General features: G+C 43.2%; 1 long non-coding RNA gene across 1 annotated transcript; it reads right to left on the reverse strand.

Moving 5' to 3' along the window:
• Positions 1 to 9,637: 9,637 nt before the first annotated feature.
• LOC135523155 (uncharacterized) lies at positions 9,638 to 11,076 on the reverse strand. The gene is made up of 3 exons (XR_010452787.1): positions 10,921 to 11,076; positions 10,538 to 10,639; positions 9,638 to 10,443 (listed from the first exon to the last, which is right to left on the reverse strand). It is a non-coding gene; the product is annotated as an uncharacterized LOC135523155 (long non-coding RNA).
• Positions 11,077 to 20,019: the final 8,943 nt, after the last annotated feature.

Raw genomic sequence — 20,019 nt, forward strand, 5'->3', positions numbered from 1 at the left:
TCTTCCCACAAAGTCATAACCCCCGCCCATTTCTACACTCAGCTGAGTGATTTAAAAAAAGACATCCGTGTGTCTAATTAGGGATGACACGTGTTGTGTTACTTTTAATCCAATCCCAGTGTTGGCAAAACATGATTTGTGTACATTTTTTCCAAGACATTTTGTGTCAATCCCTGCAGTTAATGTGTTAAATGTTGAAAACCATACAACACACCCAAGGTGTGTTAGATTATTAACCAATCACATTCAGCTAGTGGAAACCCTCCTTCAAGGAACTGTAGGTCAAGGAATAGCTTCATGTGACACAAAATCGCCACCCCATGCCCAACATCTGTAGAGACCACTACATATTTCAGGAATAGCAACATTCTCTAGTCTCATCATCATCTCTGTCACACATCAATAAAAACTTTGAATAGCTTTCAGTGTGATCAATTCAGTACCTCTGCCTAATAATCATCATCATCATCATCATTTTTTAACTGACTGGCTCCCAGGCTACACTAAACAAAACCAATAAATACAGATTACAATTTTTAATAAATATTTAAAGGCTTCCCGATAGAAATGGAATTGAGTAATCTAAGAATTTAGTCATTATATTTCTATGGACTGAACTGTGTATCCATGGTGATTTGTTCTTTCTTGCAGAAGTTGCTATTTGATCGATTAAAGATCCTGTTGTCAAGGGAACATGACACATTTACCTTAGTTTCAGTGCGATTGTGCAATCGAAATCTGCTGCCATGGCACTGGATAATGTCAACACAAGTTTGGAAGCTTTATTTCTGAAATCAGTTGAATATTTCACAAGGAAGAACATACAGGCAATAACATGCATCCTGAGAAGATAAACTGGTGACTAGATACACAACAATTGTACACATATGTGTGGCAAACATAGAGATAGACAGCTAGACTAACTAAACTCCAGGCGTTAGTTTGCTTGCCAGCTAACGATGTTAAAGCTAATGGTAGTGGTAACTAACCATTTTGTTAGTGGTTATAACGTTACACCAATATTCTTTGCAGCAAAGCCAGTCTTTGTTATTGCTGTGCGTGTTGTCAATGAGAATAATATTGTATTAGCTACTTGTCGAATTATGAAGAAAATAACTAAATAAGATACAGATTACCTTAGGAGGCACATAACTAGGGGCAGCATGATAAGTGGAGCTAAAAATTTTATGATAACCTTGTAGAGACAGGGATAAAGACCATGATCGTGAGAAGAGAGAAACATAATGAGAGGGAGCATCTGAAAGAGAGAATGCTACAAAGATGGATCACAGGAGTAGCAGAGAGACAAGGAAAGAAAATAAATACACAGACAGAGAACATTCAGGACAAAAGGAGGACAAAGGTAAAGTTATCGAGGTGAAAATGATGTCGTCTTAACTTTTATTTTTACTTATTCATTTATTTAACCTTTATTTAACTAGGCAAGGGGAAACTTCACCCCAGTGTGAGCCAGCAACAACAAAAAGATTAAATGACTATGATTAGTGAGGTAGTACTTTTTGTTGTTTTTTTCATCTTGATTTCAGAATACAGGGAGCAACATAGAAAATAAAAGGAGGAGAAAGTAAGGAGACACAAAGATAGAGTACAACACGTAAGAGTCTTCAATATTGTCCAAACATTGTTTGTTTTTTTTCTCCCCAAAATTGAATGTTCGGTAACAACACCACAAACAAAGCCTGACTGGCTCCGCTGGCTCACACTCTGGGGTGAAGTTTCCCCTACACTGAAAAAAATAAAGCTTATTATATGGTTCTTTCTCAGCTCTTAAGATTCCTAGGAGAACTTATATTGCCTGATAAAGTACCTTTGAGTTAAGTGTGGGGTTACTGACGTCGCGTCTACAGTTCTTCAGAATTCTAAAAGGTTCTTGAAATATATGGAAGCATGCAGCTGTGTCCCTTTCATAGCACACAGCAAATTCATCCGTTTTAACTAGTCTTGCTGTCACGGCCATCTTCCTGGAAGGAATAAGTGGACCAAAGTGCAGCGTGGGGAGCGTACATTTTCCTTTTTATTTCAAAATGTCACCAACAAATGAAACCACAACGCTGACAGGGCATTAGCGCCACCAACAAAGTTAACTACCCACAACAAAATGAGTGAAAAAGGGCTACCTAACTATGGTTCCCAATCAGAGACAACGATAGACAGCTGCCAAAACATAGAAACACAAAATCATAGAAAATAAAACATAGAATGCCCACCCCAAATCACACCCTGACCAAACCAAATAGAGACAATATAAGGTCTGACAAGGTGTGACACTTGCTTTTCAGTGTAACATTTCTAGTGTTGATTAAAGAGTTAAATTAGCCCTGTAAATAATTAAATTACCACTCAGTGGTGTAAAATATCCCCAGTGTTTGTGCTAATAACCAGAGTTGAACCAAAACCACTCTCATCATTATTATATTTCCCAGCATGCTCTATTGAAGGCAGATTTTTTTAAATTGCATTGATTGATTCATTAATCTTATGCTACTCACATATAAATATAATTTGTCTAAACTATTCCAGTCTGTTACTTGGAGTTTAGATGTTAAAAAGGTAATCTCATATCATAGTCTTCTCAACCCTAGCAGTCATTCTGAATGCAGGTTGCAGGTGAATAGAAATTCCATATGTTGCATATCCCCACTGGCTGGATTCCAAAAGGAATTAAACATCACTTTGAAAGCCAACATAATGTGACATGCAGGCCTGATGTGGCCTGTAAAACTGTCTGCTTCAGGCCACTTTATTAGGGAAAATCTAGGCCCTATTAAATACTATACAAAATGTATTGTCTTCAAGAACACCATTTAAATGATCATCTTCACATCTTCACTTAGGATTTCACTTGGTTATGGCCACATAATTGAAAATGAGTGCATGCAACAACTATATCTCTGTCACTAGTAAACATAGTCATGGGTGGTACTGGCAACTCAAAAATGTACTTAAAAAGGCACCCTGGGAAATATGTGAAAAAAAACCTACATTTTTAAAATAACCATTCCATTTATTGTTCCCCTATGTCAGGGCTGTCAAACTCATTCCATGTTTTTTCCTTTCAATTAAGACCTAGACAACTAGGTGAGGGGAGTTCTTTACTAATTAGTGACCTTAATTCATCAATCAATTACAAGAGAGGAGCGAAAACCCACAGCCACTCGACTCTCCGTGGACTGAGTTTGACACGTGTCCTATGGCATCGCTCTCAATAACCTTATTTGGTTCCATCATGCACCTTTACTTTTTAGAGTATAGGTACAGATCTAGGATAATCTTCCTCTCCCCCAATCCTAACCTTAACCATTAGTGGGGGAAATGCAAAACTGACCCAAGATCAGCATCTAGGCTAGGGGCAACTTCACCCTACAGACTGCTGGCTCACATCCTGGGGTATATTTGTGTTACAGGATGCAGGTGAAAGTCAGAGATATGATGGTGAATCCAGAGAAGAGGAACAAGTGCACAGGGAACATAAGGGGTTGGATAGAGAGAGGGAGGAAGAGAGGGGTAAACGTCGAGAGAGGAGGCACAGAGAAGGAGCTGACCATGAGAGGGATCCCAAAGGACAGACCAGGGCCAAGAAATCATCATCCTCTGACCTCAGAGTTCTAAAGGAAAAGACAGAGCCTGTTAAAGCTAAGGTTAGTATCACTCCAAAGTCAAGTCAGAGTTTATTCAAAGTGCATATTAAATTGTCATTTATAAAACACATTTTACATAATCAAAAAGAAAACGTGAATATAGGAAAAAGGGGAAAGCGAATATGGAGATATCAACAAGTCATTAACAGTCCCTCTCCCTTTTCAATAGACGCTCCTCATATAAAGTATATTGGTTTTCATGACTCTGTTTTCCTTTGTGTGTTATCTTTGTGTCCCAGGAAGTAGTGATGCGATCTGAGTCACCCTGAAGGTCTAGTCAGAAACAATAAAGTGACACAGAGGAGCCCATAACACTTGATAATGTTTTTTTTCCCTCATGGCCATATCTGTCTGTTGTCAACCCTTCAGCTAGCATGAGAATAGAGCATGGCTATTTATGAAGACCAGGACCATTGTGTGTTGAAATCGGGAGTGTCAAAATGCATTTGGCATTGATTTCAGTGCATCTAACATCAGATAAGTGGACCAACATTGTCTATAGACATACAGCATTGTGTTCTCTACTATTTCCTGATATTTTTCCTTTATTCACTGGCAAATGTTTGCAATGGCACCTTCTGTTGGTGGCTTCATTGCTTTGCTTGCCTTCACTTGCTCCTGCTTGTTGCATGGTAATGTTCACATGGATACTCTTTTTACTGTAAACACTGTATACTTGTCTGTGTACTTAACTAACAGTGGTGCATTCAATAGGACAGAATGGTGTTCAACATTTAATTCAAAGGAAACTACTGTACTGTTTGGACTAATGTATCCAAACAATTTTGCAGAGAGTTTCTTTTGGACAACTTCAGGTAGGTCACTCCCCGTTTTGTTCTGTTTGCTTTCATTTAGGAAAAGTTTTGCAGAATCAGTGGAAAAAATACACCCCAGAATGACCAGTTGAAGAACGGCGTGATTATGATGGCCCATAGGGTGGTTGTGTATGGTGTGTTGCATAAGTTTGGTGATTTCAAATGGTCACACCCATACTGACCAGGCCACACCTCACAACACACACAACACGAGAGCAAACGTACCGAAAAGTAAGAATGAGCACCGTTTTGGGGAAACATGTCATTTAGTACAAACCGCCACGCAAAGTAGTTAACGCTGAATGAAATTGAATGCATACAAAATGGTGATCTATTGCTCAGATTTTTGACTTTAAAAAAGTAAGTCTATGCAACATTAACCAATTAAAAACAGTTCTGTACCAATGAGGTTTGTGCAGTTGGCTATAGGTACCACACATTATCCATGCAGATTGGCTATGCTTGAATTGCCTGGCCAATGTTGTTCTTCAAAGAGTATTTTAAAATAATGTTTAAATACTGTAGGTATGTGATCATATATTGTATTACTTGTGGGGCACCGCTAAGTGAGCATAATCATTAGCTTTTTTTTTACTGAATCGATGGCCTGCATCTGATGGTCAGTCTGAGGGGAGGGAGCAGCGGTGAGGCTAGCTTCACCTAACTCACCCTCCTTCCCCCCTCCTTCCCTCCACTTAGAAAAGGGGACACAGTCTTCCAGCTGATTGTGGAACTAAAGTAGCACTGCATTATTTCTGCCTCGTGCACCAATTCCCGTTGTTGCAGCAGTTATAGCAGTTATTTGCAGCAGTTATAGCAGTTATTTGCTGTATTCGTTGAGTCTCTCTCTAGTCCAACTAAAACATTTTCCGACAGGATAGAACTGCCAACGGGGGAGGAGATGCAATCTACTGCAGAGAGAGCCTGCAGAGTTCTATCATACTATCCATGTCTGTGCCCAAACAATTCGAGCTTCTGCTTTTAAAAATCCACCTTTCCAGAAACAAGTCTCTCACCGTTGCTGCTTCTTATAGATCCCCTTCAGAGTTGGTATTGTTAGGTGACCTAAACAGGGATATGCTTAACACCCCGGCCGTCCTACAATCTAAGCTTGATGCCCTCAATCTCACACAAATTATTAAGGAATTTACCAGGTACAGCCCTAAATCTGTAACCATGGGCACCCTCTTAGATTTCATCCTGACCAACTTGCCCTCTAAATACACCTCTGCTGTCTTCAACCAGGATCTCAGTGAGCATTGCCTGCGTGCGTAATGGGTCCGCGGTCAAACGACCACCCCTCATCACTGTCAAACGCTCCCTAAAACACTTCAGTGAGCAGGCCTTTCTAATCAACCTGTGCCGGGTATCCTGGAAGGATATTGACCTCATCCCGTCAGTAGAGCATACCTGGTTGCTCATTAAAAGTGCTTTCCTCGCCATCTTAAAAAAGCAGATATAGCCCTTGGTTTACCCCAGACTTGACTGCCCTTGACCAACACAAAACATCCTGTGGTGTCCTGCATTAGCATCAAATAGCCCCCACAATATGCAACTTTTCAGGGAAGTCAGGAACCAATGTACACAGTCAGTTAGGAAAGCTAAGGCTAGCTTTTTCAAACAGAAATGTGCATCCTGTAGCACTAATTTCAAAAAGTTTTGAGACAATGTAAAGTCCATGGAGAATAAGAGCACCTCCTCCCAGCTGCCCACTGCACTGAGGCTATCTGCCACCATCGATAAATCTACGATAATCGAGAAATTCAAGAAGCATATTTCTACGTCTGGACCTGCTTTCCACCTGGATACCCCTGGCCGGTCAACAGCCCTGCACCCCCTGCAAAAACTTGCCCAAGCCCCCCCCCCCCCCCCCTGCTTCTTCTTCACCCAAATCCAGACAGCTAATGTTCTGAAAGAGCTGCAAAATCTGGATCCCTACAAATCAACCCCTATTAATGGCCTGTTCAACCTCTCTTTCGTATCGTCTGAGATCCCCAAAGACTGGAAAGCTGCCGCGGTCATCCACCTCTTCGAAGGGGGAGACACTCTAGACCCAAACTGTTATAGACCCCATCCTGCCCCGCCTTTCTAAAATTTTTAAAATCCAAGTCAACAAACAGATCACAGACCATTTTGAATCCCACAGTACCTTCTCTACTATGCAATCTGGTTTCCGAGCTGGTCATGGGTGCACCTCAGCCACGCTCAAGGTCCTAAACGATATCATAACTGCCATCAATAAAAGACAGTACTGTGCTGCCGTCTTCATCGACCTGGCCAAGGCTTTCGACTCTGTCAATCACCGCATTCTTATTGGCAGACTCAATAGCCTTGGTTTCTTAAATGACTGCTTCGCCTGGTTCACCAACTACTTCTCAGACAGAGTTCAGTGTGTCAAATCGGAGGGCATGTTGTTCAGACCTCTGGCAGACTCTATGGGGGTGCCACAGGGATCAAATCTCTGGCCGACTCTTTTCTCTGTATATATCAATGATGTAACTCTGGTGATTATCTGATCCACTCTACGCAGACGACACCATTCTGTGTACATCTGGCCCTTCTTTGGACACTGTTAACAAACCTCCAAACAAGCTACAATGTCATACAATACTCCTTCTGTGGCCTCCAACTGCTCTTAAATGTAAGTAAAATTAAAAGCATGCTCTTCAACCGATCACTGACCGCAACCGCCCACCCGTCTAGCATCACTTCTCTGGACGGTTCTGAATTCAACTATGTGGACAACTACAAATACCTAGGTGTCTGGTTAAACTGTAAACTCTCCTTCCAGGCTCACAAGGCTAAAGGTTTTCTTCTTCAGGGGTTCTTCCACAGTGGTGACACGAAGGCCCCTGAAAGACGGGGGCCAGCACCGAAATTGGAATCAGTACCCCCTCGGGCATTGTGGACAACACCCAGAGGAGGAGGAGGAGGCCACACCCTCCTCCCACTTTGCCCTTTGAGACCGGGGAAGGGTGTTTCAGGGGTCCTGCCAGGGGTCCTGCCAGGGCCCGCCTCTCCTCTGGCGCTCTGAGTGCCTGTGTCTCCCATACACTTCCCTATGGCGGTGAGAGTTTACAAGTTGTTGCTCCACCGCATGCTGTGCCCCTCCCCGCTGTTGTCCCTCAGCGCGAGGCGATGGGGCAGGAGAAGGACGCCACCATAGTTTGGTTGCAAGTGGGTGTCCACCAGTCTGATGTCCAGTGCAGTGGCTACCCAAGTGAGTTGGCTCCTCATAGCCTCTCGAGCCGCTGGGGGCAAGGAAGCCCCGCTGCTGGCTTTTGATGGCCTGGTAGCCCCACTCACGGTGGTGAACCGTGCCAGGTTCATCCTGCAGGAACAGATTGTCACTGGCCAACAGGGAAGAGCTGCCATCGCCATTGAAGCTATCAACCTTCTGACGCAGGGCATGCGCCCTACATTCAAGGTGGTCCCAGTGGTCTGACTCCTGCACCCCATCCAGGACTGGCAGCAGATAGACTCTCCCTGCGGTGGTTCCGGCCACACTTCCTGGGAGGGGTAGTGGTCCCAGTGGATGGACTAACAGCTCGCTGGTGCACCACTCCTGAGGGAGGGAGCTCATCCCCAGCCTGAGTCAGAGCCTGGCCGACCCACTCGCGCAAGGCCTCCAATCGAGTCAGGTGTACACCAAACAGGCATCCAGTAGGGCGCTCCACCACCCTCTCCGCGTAGCTCAGACCCAGGCAGTGCATACACGAGGTATGTGGATCCCCAGGGGGGATGCCACCCTCACACCTGTCACAAAGGGTAGCCATAAGCTCAGCCAAGCCAACAGGGCCACGGTGCAGGGTTCTAACGCCCTGGGAGAGCTTATGTCGTGATCCCCTTGGAGGAATAGGAACCTGGCGTGGGGAGCAGCATGTTAATGAAATTCACAACACACATGGAACAAGCCATTCAGCAAGTTGTGTAAGGTAAATTACAGTTTGTGGCAGCAAGAGCCACCATATTAATGGATGCACACAGAGTCGTAATGCTAACAAAACACGGGCGGAAGATAAAGACCAGCCGCATCAGTGAGTGGAGCACTCAAAATGAGGGGCGGCCATGTGCAAACAGCTAGTGAGTTTACTTTCAAGATATTCACACTTACCAGTGACTTACCAAGCAAACTTTAGAAAATGTGTACCTCAAGCCTTTTGGACATCCGCCGAGAAAATTAAAGAGAACGTGTGTCGAGGCCATGGGGTCTATGTATAGGGGCGGACCCCAGCCGCGACACAGGTGTAAATCTGTAAATCCTCGTTGCAGTGCAGAACAGTCCCTAGAAACGGCACCTGCTCCTAATTAGCTCATACCATGCACTTTCAATCAACAACTTGTGTTTTGCCACTGTCCTGAACTGAAGGTCTGCCCTGTGGACCTAAAGGTGTCACCCATAACAACCAATGGTATTTTTGCCATGTTTGTATACGAGCTAGTTTGTCTCTGTGCTGTTGTTGTCCCTGCCTGCAGGGGCCTGTTGCACAAAACTAGGATAAGGGATTAAGCCAGGATATCTTGGTGATCCTGGCTCAATTGATCCGTAATCCGGTTGCACTAAAGATGGATAGGGGGCAGGAGGATATGTTATGGTATAAATTACCATGGAGATTTATTCTGTGGAGCTAGCCTGCTCCAGACCAGGCTAAATTCCAGGATCTATTTAATCTCATCCCTAATGTCAGTCAGCAGTCACCACAAATGGAAACCAATAGTTATTTCACTGCTCACTATACATTGTTATCACATATAACTAGACCCACTGTTATTATTTAAACGTTTGTGATCATTAATTTCAATGATTTTTGATAAAAAATGATTTTTAGATGTTGCTATCATTAGATAATTTACAGTTTCCCATAGACTATAAGGCTATATATAAAATGATAGAATATTAGGGCCACAGAGGGGAAAAAAACACAAGTCATAATATTGTAACCAGTTGTTTTAAAGGAGGACAGTTGTTAAAATGACAGATGTGGGGCATTTTGTGATATTGTACTTCAGTATGGTTTCATAAACAAAGACATGCTGATGTGCCAGAATATTAAGTATCACATTGTCATAAGTATCAAAACTGTAAAAACAATATGTAGCTTTTCTGCAGAAAGAACCAGCTTCATAAATGTATGACTTTATCCTTTTTCTTCAGTGTGGCCCTAGTACTCTGTCATAAACAAATACACATTCCATATGAATATAAAAACACAATGTGTAACATTATGTTCCTTTATTGAATAAGGACAAAACAAAGCAGGTAAACCATCAGCTCCTTTCGAAACTGAAGTCACAGTGACTCTACAAGATGGAAAGCACAGAATCCAAGCATATTATACAAAATGATACATACACATTCAAAGGTCTGTATATAACACACCCTGCATGTCTGCACACTAAAATAAATGCAGGACAAATCCATACACATCAACTGAACAGACAAATGAATGGATGCAGTAGCCTCCCTGCAGCCTTGTATTACACACAGTATACCGCACAAACATCATAAGAGGCCAAATTCGTCAAAAACGAACCCAAAAAAACCCAAATTCCTCTGCCACCGCAGGACATATTTAACCAAAATTGAAAGCACACATACTAACTAAAATAATTCAACACATATTGGTCCCTCAGCAGCCGACCACTGTCGTCATCAGGGAAGATTGCCGGATTGTCCCAGTCCATGGCTGGTGGCACTCTGGGGGCCCTCTCCTTCCTCAGGCAGGCCACATTGTGGAGGACAGCACAAGCCACAGTAATATCACATGCCCTAACAGGGCTGACCCTTAATTTGTGAAGGCAGTGAAAGCGTGCCTTCAGGAGGCCAAAGGTCATTTCAACTCTGGCCCTGGTCCTGGCATGGGCATGGTTGTAGGCCTGCTGTGCTTCCTGGGGGTCTGTGAAAGGTGTCAGGAGAAAAGGCTGGCAGCCATACCCCCTGTCTCCCTGCAACACACCAGAGAATTCACCTGTCAACACAAAATCTCATCATTACTACCTCATAAACACAGTGATATTCTTGACACAGCCATGATGGTTATAAATAGGGGTTGTGTGGCTTACCTTGTGATAGATTTCAGAGGCCCGAAAGATTCTGGAGTCATGGACTGAGCCAGGCCATTTTGCCACAACATTGCTGATCACACAGTCAGCATTGCAGACCATCTGAAATCATAAGATGAGGAATATTACACCAATCAATGCACATCACTGGCAATGCAGAGTGTTCGTCAATGGACAATATCAAAAAGTTATGTTCACCTGAACATTAATGCTGTGAAAGGATTTCCTATTCACAAAATCGGCCTCATGGGCACCTGAGGGGGCTTTTATCCTTATGTGTGTGCAGTCCACTGCACCAATGACATTGGGGAAACCTGTCACACAAAGTAATGAGTATCCTACTATGTGTTAACAGTTGTCCTGTAATTTGTAGATCCTCTTACCTGCAATCCTATAGAACTCCTCTTTGATGTCACAGAGTCTTCTGTGGCCAGGGAAGGAGATGAAGACATCTGCTAATGCTTTGATAGCCAGACACACACTCCTTATTGTGCGGCAAATTGTGGCCTTGTTCAGCTGTTCTGCATCCCCACTGAGTACAGGAAGGCTCCACTAGCAAAAAGCGCAAGGCCACACAAACCATTTGCTCCACACTCAGTGCATGGCTCCGTGCAGTGCGGTGCTTAATCCTGGGACCCAGTAGTCTGCATAGATACCTGATGCCATCTGCAGAAAACCTGTATCTTTCATATAGATGGTCATCAGGGAAGGCCAGTGGGTCCAACCGGTCCCTGAAGACCCTTTCTCGCCTGAAGGCTCTCCTCAGCACAAATGCTTCTTCATCCACCACATCTCGCACGAATGGGCATGCCATTGTCAGAGCAGAAAGGAACACACAATTTTGGGCCTTCATATAGGCTAGTGGCCACACCTGGTGCTGGGGGGGTGGGCAAAAGAGGGCGATGCCTTATAACGATGACTTGGTTGTACTGATTGCTGGGAAAATAAAAAAACCTTAGAAAGATGCCACTGTCCTGTGTGCTCACAATAAGAGCTCATATGTCATGGCTCACTTGACTTTACGAGAATATACCTAATTTTTATTTTGAGCTGTGTCATCTTCTTGGAGCTGGGGGAGGAAAGAAAAATAATGATTAATACATTTGTGTTACAGTTAGCATACAGTGTACATTGAAGGCATATCTCACCTCCCTCTCAAGTTTTTTTATTTCAAGGTCCAGTTTCCTAATTGTCCTCTTTTTTATTTCGGACTCCAGTGCAAGATTTTCCATCTTTTTCTTCTTGTACTGAATGTCTATGTCTGCCAGTTCTATTTGGCGCCGGAGGTGGTTGCCATACAACTTTCTGATAGCTTGTGAGCTCTGTGAACACAATACAATTAGCGCAGCTGGAATTTGGCAGGATGTGGTGTCCTTTTATTAATACGCACTATGTTGCCAGGCTGGTTTTCCCACTGTATAGCATCTGGGTCCTGTAAAATAAATTAGATTTTTTGATTTTGATGAGGACTCCTCACCATTGTAGAGTAAATAGTACTTTCACAGTCTTAACATGATACCTCATGCCTTCTGGAATCCAGAGAGATGGTCTCCTCCTCATCATCGTCTCCATCATGTGCTGTTGCTGCTGCACTGGGGCCTTCACCCTATCACATTTAATCGGATTCATATTGAAGCTAGTAGACAAGACATGCCAGGCCTACAGTATGCCTTTGATGGAGTACTCACTGGATCAGCATCGTCTGGTGCTTGTGCTGGTGGCTCTAACAGGAACACAGTGCTGCCAGACACTGCAAGGCAATAGGTAAACCAAAGTCAGACAGTCCAAATTGATTCAATATGAATGTGGTTGTATCCCATGTAGAGATGGAAGGACATACCTTGAATGAAGCGGGTGGCATCTTGGGAGGAACCTATGCTCGTCTCTTTCCCCCAGGGATCCCCTCTAAGACGGGCCTGCCTTTATTTAGCTCCAAGGCCATGTCCTCTGCTGGGGTAAGGTCAGCCTTTGGTGACCCACCACCCGTGCCTTGTCTGTGGGTATTCTTTTTCACTGCTAAAACAGTACAGACAATGTGTGAGCAGGCACCTTCTGGGTACAATATATGCTTGTGCTTTGTTAAATATTAGTCAGGGACCATACCATTCTGCAGAATGTTCTTGTATTTGATTTTGACCTGCTGCCATGTCCGTTTTGGCCCGTTCATGTTTAATCTACACACACACACACATTTAATGGAGTCACACTGCAAAAAATTACTTGGTATTTTTGTCTTGTTTTCAGTAAAAATATCAAAATATTTATCATAGCTTTATACAGTGTGATGGAGTTACTTTACACAATTTCACTCATATCTGCAGTGCATTTCAATTAAAAATTTAACCGTTTCATAATTACAGTACAACTGCATTTTTGGAGATGTGAATTAAATATTTGAATTGTAATTGTGATGTTTCAGCGGAGCGGTGAGTGTGTAATTGTGCACTACTTACGCATTCAGGCGGTCTGCAATACTTTGCCACGCTTTTTCTCTTTGCTTTATCACTGTGGCGGTGTTGCCTTTCTTCTTAATTATATCTTTTACCTCCTCGTATGCCTCCATGAGGATTTGTGCTTCCGACGGGGAAAAGTACGCGGCTCTAGTTGCCATGGTAAATCAGTTAATCTGTGATCTGTGGCGGGGTCTATTTGAGTGAGCCGTGAGCGCGCACCTATCCAGGATTGGTTTCACCTGGCTTAATGAATCCGTGTCTGCTCATCCTGGCTTGGTCTTTGTGCAACCAATTAAGCCTGGACGCACATGTTTTGGCTTCATTGAGCTCAGCTGAGTCATTTATCCCGGATGTCTTAATTCTACTTTTGTGCAACAGGCCCCTGGTCATCAGATCAGTCTGGTTCACTTCTCCCTGGTGCAGAGGCCGACCATACTGTCTGTGTACAGCCCCTCAGCCAAGCCCAGTTCCGTGTGCCTTGACAGCAAGACCAATATCTGTATCTGGAACATCTGGGAGCCCAACCCGTCCACGGAAGATCATTGTCCATGAGTCTCTGAGGTGCCACTTAACAACTGCATCTCAGAGCCTAGTTTCAGATGGGTTTGCAAAATGATGGTAGATTTCCCCCAATTCATAGGTTTTCCAGAGATCCTGGTTATAAAATTCCCATGATGAAGACAGAGTAAACAAGAAATCTGCAACCAGGATTTTTTGAAAATCTGAGAATATTGGGAAAGTAAACTGGAATTTTGCAACCCAACTGCAGAAAGTTTGAAGCTTTGATTTAAAATGTTATTTATATTCCCTTACAGAAACAACACATGCATTTCACATAATATCAACATGTAAATGCATGTGATAACATGAAACTACATACGTAAAAACATAATCTCTTGTGAAATAAATGTGGCCTTGGGGATGCAACATTTCTACATGGGATACCATGAAACTACACGTGACAATATTTGAGCTCGACAAAAAATTCCAGAAAAACATGAGACAATATCCCAAGAACATTCCAAACTTGTCCTCAGCGACATCCCTGGAACAAACTGGGAGCTAGATAAAAAACCTCCAGGGGACCATGATACAACATTCCGAGATCGTCATTGCCTTTATGGAAAAAACACGTGATTTCACGTATGAAATCGTGTTGTTTCACGTGTTGTTTCACATGTTGTCACGTGTTGTCACATAAGATCACATTTGATCACTTGAAATTCATGTGGTTTTTCCGTAAGGGTGAGGACCATGTTAGGATCCCAAAAATATTAGAATGAACAATAGGCTTATGTTTTGGCATGAATCGCCTTCATCGGAGCCTTGAGTAGGAAAAGTGTGGCTAGCAAAGTAAACATTATCAACAGTAGGCTAGCCAACACGGGAATATGCACCCTTATGCTGCTTGACCTGCAGAGCCCAAAAGGATGAAAAATTCACCTAAACCACTCATACTTGTCAAGTATAGTACACTTTTACTTTATGTCACTCAAATATCCAATTTATGGTGGCCAAAATGTTGAGATATCTTGAGGCTATCCTCATATATCTGAAATGACACGATGAATGAGCTGAATGTGCGCAATTGTTTTGCATGGATAATCGGAAATTTCAAACATTCTTTACTTTATTGCCTTATTGTGACATTGTATTGATAACAACCTATTCAATTACTAGAGGGGCAAAGTCATAAACCCTCAAAGTTCTAGAATGGTGTGAAAATGGCAGGCATGTTGATCAGGGAGAAATCCAAACCACTCTAATTGGAATGAACGGTAGTAGAGACATAATACTGAATTTACTTATGCAGGGAAATAAAACAAAGGTATGAGATACTTCAAAAATTGTGTAACAGAATCATTGTCAACGTAAAATATTGTCATATAATCATAAATGCAGTTTATATGGGTTTTACACGCAATTTCTATATAAATAGCCTCTAACATACACTACATGACCAAAGGTATGTGGACACCTGCTCATTGAACATCTCATTACAAAATCATGGGCATTAGTATGGAGTTGGTCCTCCCTATGCTGCTATAACAGCCTTCCACTACATGTTGGAACATTGCTGCGGGGACTTGCTTCTATTCAGCCACCAGATCATTAGTGAGGTCGGGCATTGATGTTGGGCGATTAGGCCTGGTTCGCAGTCTGCGTTCCAATTTTTATTTTTTTATTTCAAATTTATTTAACAAGGTAGGCAAGTTGAGAACAAGTTCTCATTTACAATTGCGACCTGGCCAAGATAAAGCAAAGCAGTTCGACACATACAGCAACACAGAGTTACACATGGAGTAAAACAAACATACAGTCAATAATACAGTAGAAAAATAAGTCTATATACAATGTGAGCAAGTGAGGTGAGATAAGAGAGCTAAAGGCAAAAAAAGGCCATGGTGGCAAAGTAAATACAATATAGTAAGTAAAACACTGGAATGGTTGATTTGCAGTGGAATGATGTGCAAAGTAGAGATAGAAATAACAGGGTGCAAAGGAGCAAAATAAATAAATACAGTAGGGGAAGAGGTAGTTGTTTGGGCTAAATTACAGATGGGCTATGTACAGGTGCAGTAATATGTGAGCTGCTCTGAAAGCTGGTGCTTAAAGCTAGTGAGGGAGATAAGTGTGTCCAGTTTCAGAGATTTTTGTAGTTCGTTCCAGTCATTGGCAGCAGAGAACTGGAAGGAGAGGTGGCCAAAGGAAGAATTGGTTTTGGGGGAGACCAGAGAGATATACCTGCTGGAGCGCAGGTGGGTGCTGCTGGGTGCTGCTATGGTGACCAGCGAGCTGAGATTAGGGGGGACTTTACCAAGCAGGGTCTTGTAGATGACCTGGAGCCAGTGGGTTTGGCGACGAGTATGAAGCGAGGGTCAGCCAACGAGAGCGTACAGGTCGCAGTGGTGGGTAGTATATGGGGCTTTGGTGACAAAAACGGATGGCACTGTGATAGACTGCATCCAATTTATTGAGTAGGGTATTGGAGGCTATTTTGTAAATAACATCGCCGAAGTCAAGGATTGGTAGGATGGTCAGTTTTACAAGGGTATGTTTGGCAGCATGAGTGAAGGATGCTTTGTTGCGAAATAGGAAGTAAATTCTAGATTTAACTTTGGATTGGAGATGTTTGATGTGAGTCTGGAAGGAGAGTTTACAGTCTAACCAGACTCCTAGCTATTTGTAGTTGTCCACATATTCTAAGTCAGAGCTGTCCAGAGTAGTGATGTTGGACAGGGGGGCAGGTGCAGGCAGCGATCGGTTGAAGAGCATGTATTTAATTTGACTTGCATTTAAGAGCAATTGGAGGCTACGGAAGGAGAGTTGTATGGCATTGAAGCTCGCCTGGAGGGTTGTTAACACAGTGTCCAAATAAGGGCCAGAAGTATACAGAATGGTGTCGTCTGCGTAGAGGTGGATCAGAGACTCACCAGCAGCAAGAGTGACATCATTGATATATACAGAGAAGAGAATCGGTCCAAGAATTGAACCCTGTGGCATCCCCATAGAGACTGCCAGAGGCCCGGACAACAGACCCTCCGATTTGACACACTGAACTCTATCAGAGAAGTAGTTGGTGAACCAGGCGAGGCAATCGTTTGAGAAACCAAGGCTGTTGATGAGGATGTGGTGATTGACAGAGTCGAAAGCCTTGGCCAGGTCAATGAATACAGCTGCACAGTATTGTTTCTTATCGATGGCAGTTAATATATCGTTTAGGACCTTGAGCTTGGCTGAGGTGCACCCATGACCAGTTCTGAAACCAGATTGCATAGCGAAGAAGGTATGGTGGGATTCAAAATGTTTGGTAATCTGTTTGCTGACTTGGCTTTCGAAGACTTTAGAATGGCAGGGTAGGATAGATATAGGTCTGAAGCAGTTTAGGTCAAGAGTGTCCCCCCCTTTGAAGAGGGGGATGACCGCAGCTGCTTTCCAATCTTTGGGAATCTCAGACGACACGAAAGAGAGGTTGAACAGGCTAGTAATAGGGGTGGCAACACTTTCGGCAGATAATTTTAGAAAGAAAGGGTCCAGATTGTCTAGCCCGGCTGATTTGTTTGGGTCCAGATTTTGCAGCTCTTTCAGAACATCAGCTGACTGGATTTGGGAGAAGGAGAAATGGGGAAGGCTTGAGTGAGTTGCCGTGGGGGGTGCAGTGCTGTTGACCGGGGTAGGGGTAGCCAGGTGGAAAGCATGGCCAGCCGTAGAAAATTGCTTATTGAAATTCTCAATTATAATGGATGTATTGGTGGTGACAGTGGGCAGCTGGGAGGAGGTGTTCTTATTCTCCATGGACTTTGCAGTGTCCCAGAACTTTTTTGAGTTTGTGTTGCAGGAAGCACATTTCTGCTTGAAAAAGCTAGCCTTGGCTTTTCTAACTGCCTGTGTATATTGGTTTCTAGCTTCCCTGAAAAGTTGCATATCACGAGGGCTGTTCGATGCTAATGCAGAGCGCCATAGAATGTTTTTGTGTTGGTTAAGGGCAGTCAGCTCTGGAGAGAACCAATGGCTACAGTGCCTTGCGAAAGTATTCGGCCCCCTTGAACTTTGCGACCTTTTGCCACATTTCAGGCTTCTAACATAACGATATAAAACTGTATTTTTTTGTGAAGAATCAACAACAAGTGGGACACAATCATGAAGTGGAACGACATTTATTGAATATTTAAAACTTTTTTAACAAACCAAAAACTGAAAAATTGGGCGTGCAAAATTATTCAGCCCCCTTAAGTTAATACTTTGTAGCGCCACCTTTTGCTGCGATTACAGCTGTAAGTCGCTTGGGGTATGTCTCTATCAGTTTTGCACATCGAGAGACTGAATTTTTTTCCCATTCCTCCTTGCAAAAACAGCTTGAGCTCAGTGAGGTTGGATGGAGAGCATTTGTGAACAGCAGTTTTCAGTTCTTTCCACAGATTCTCGATTGGATTCAGGTCTGGACTTTGACTTGGCCATTCTAACACCTGGATATGTTTATTTTTGAACCATTCCATTGTAGATTTTGCTTTATGTTTTGGATCATTGTCTTGTTGGAAGACAAATCTCCGTCCCAGTCTCAGGTCTTTTGCAGACTCCATCAGGTTTTCTTCCAGAATGGTCCTGTATTTGGCTCCATCCATCTTCCCATCAGTTTTAACCATCTTCCCTGTCCCTGCTGAAGAAAAGCAGGCCCAAACCATGATGCTGCCACCACCATGTTTGACAGTGGGGATGGAGTGTTCAGGGTGATGAGCTGTGTTGCTTTTACGCCAAACATAACGTTTTGCATTGTTGCCAAAAAGTTCAATTTTGGTTTCATCTGACCAGAGCACCTTCTTCCACATGTTTGGTGTGTCTCCCAGGTGGCTTGTGGCAAACTTTAAATGACACTTTTTATGGATATCTTTAAGAAATGGCTTTCTTCTTGCCACTCTTCCATAAAGGATTTGTGCAATATACGACTGATTGTTGTCCTATGGACAGAGTCTCCCACCTCAGCTGTAGATCTCTGCAGTTCATCCAGAGTGATCATGGGCCTCTTGGCTGCATCTCTGATCAGTCTTCTCCTTGTATGAGCTGAAAGTTTAGAGGGACGGCCAGGTCTTGGTAGATTTGCAGTGGACTGATACTCCTTCCATTTCAATATTATCGCTTGCACAGTGCTCCTTGGGATGTTTAAAGCTTGGGAAATCTTTTTGCATTTGTAAATCCGGCTTTAAACGTCTTCACAACAGTATCTCGGACCTGCCTGGTGTGTTCCTTGTTCTTCATGATGCTCTCTGCGCTTTTAACGGACCTCTTGAGACTATCACAGTGCAGGTGCATTTATACGGAGACTTGACTACACACAGGTGGATTGTATTTATCATCATTAGTCATTTAGGACAACATTGGATCATTCAGAGATCTTCACTGAACTTCTGGAGAGAGTTTGCTGCACTGAAAGTAAAGGGGCTGAATAATTTTGCACGCCCAAATTTTCAGTTTTTGATTTGTTAAAAAAGTTTGAAATATCCAATAAATGTTGTTCCACTTCATGATTATGTATAACTTGTTGATTCTTCACAAAAAAATACAGTTTTATATCTTTATGTTTGAAGCCTGAAATGTGGCAAAAGGTCGCAAAGTTCCAAGGGGCCGAATACTTTCGCAAGGCACTGTATATCAATATTTGTGCATAAGGACATTTCCACCGCCATATCTCTCATAGGGGGACGCGTAAGGAGTAGCAACTTGGAGCCTTCTTTCCCTGTGTTGATGTGTATTGAGCTTTTTGTGCAACTAGCGGCTACATTGAGTTCACTCAGGTCACATGGAGAAAGGAAGGAGGATGCACACGCAGAGAGGAAGGAGCAGCAACTTGGGGGAGCAATCTTCAACTGTGTTGATGTGTAGTGAGCTATGTGTGCCCCTAGCGGCTGCATTGGCTTCACTCAGGTCACATGGAGTAAGGAGGACGTGTGCAGCACAGTAGGTTGGTGGCACCTTAATTGGGGAGAGCAGGCTTCTGGTAAGGACTGTAGCGGTATTAGTGAATGGTATCAAATACATCAAATGTATTGGTTTCCAGGTGTTTGATGCCATTCCATTTGCTCCATTCTGGCCATTATTATGAGCCGTCCTCCCCTCAACAGCCTCCCGTGGTGTGCAGGGAGGAAGCAGGAGGCAGGTAGGGAGGAAGGAGGAGCATGCAGGGATTTCTATATTAGGTAAAAACTTTGTATAACCTCTCTCTATCCATCCATTCTCACCCCTTCAACCCCTCTTTATCCATTCTTGTGCTTTAACTTTTCATTCAATTATCTTTTCATTTGTGTTCCTAGACTCCTTTTGTTTCTGTAGCTGTGCTGTTATAGTGCAGAAGTTTTGGTTATTGGCTTAATGAGATATTAACCCCACTGCATGTTTCTCTTTTCTGCTTCATCCCTACTGCACAAGGGGTTCTGAGCCCCTCTATCTAGCTATAGCATCCATCTGTCTGAAGTCAACCTCTCGCTGCCTGGTTTGGTGTTCCCTAGCCATAGTTCCGCTTCTGGACTTTCCTGC

This window comes from Oncorhynchus masou, chromosome 30 (assembly GCF_036934945.1).
Source record: "Oncorhynchus masou masou isolate Uvic2021 chromosome 30, UVic_Omas_1.1, whole genome shotgun sequence".
NCBI classification, from domain to species: Eukaryota; Metazoa; Chordata; class Actinopteri; order Salmoniformes; family Salmonidae; genus Oncorhynchus; species Oncorhynchus masou.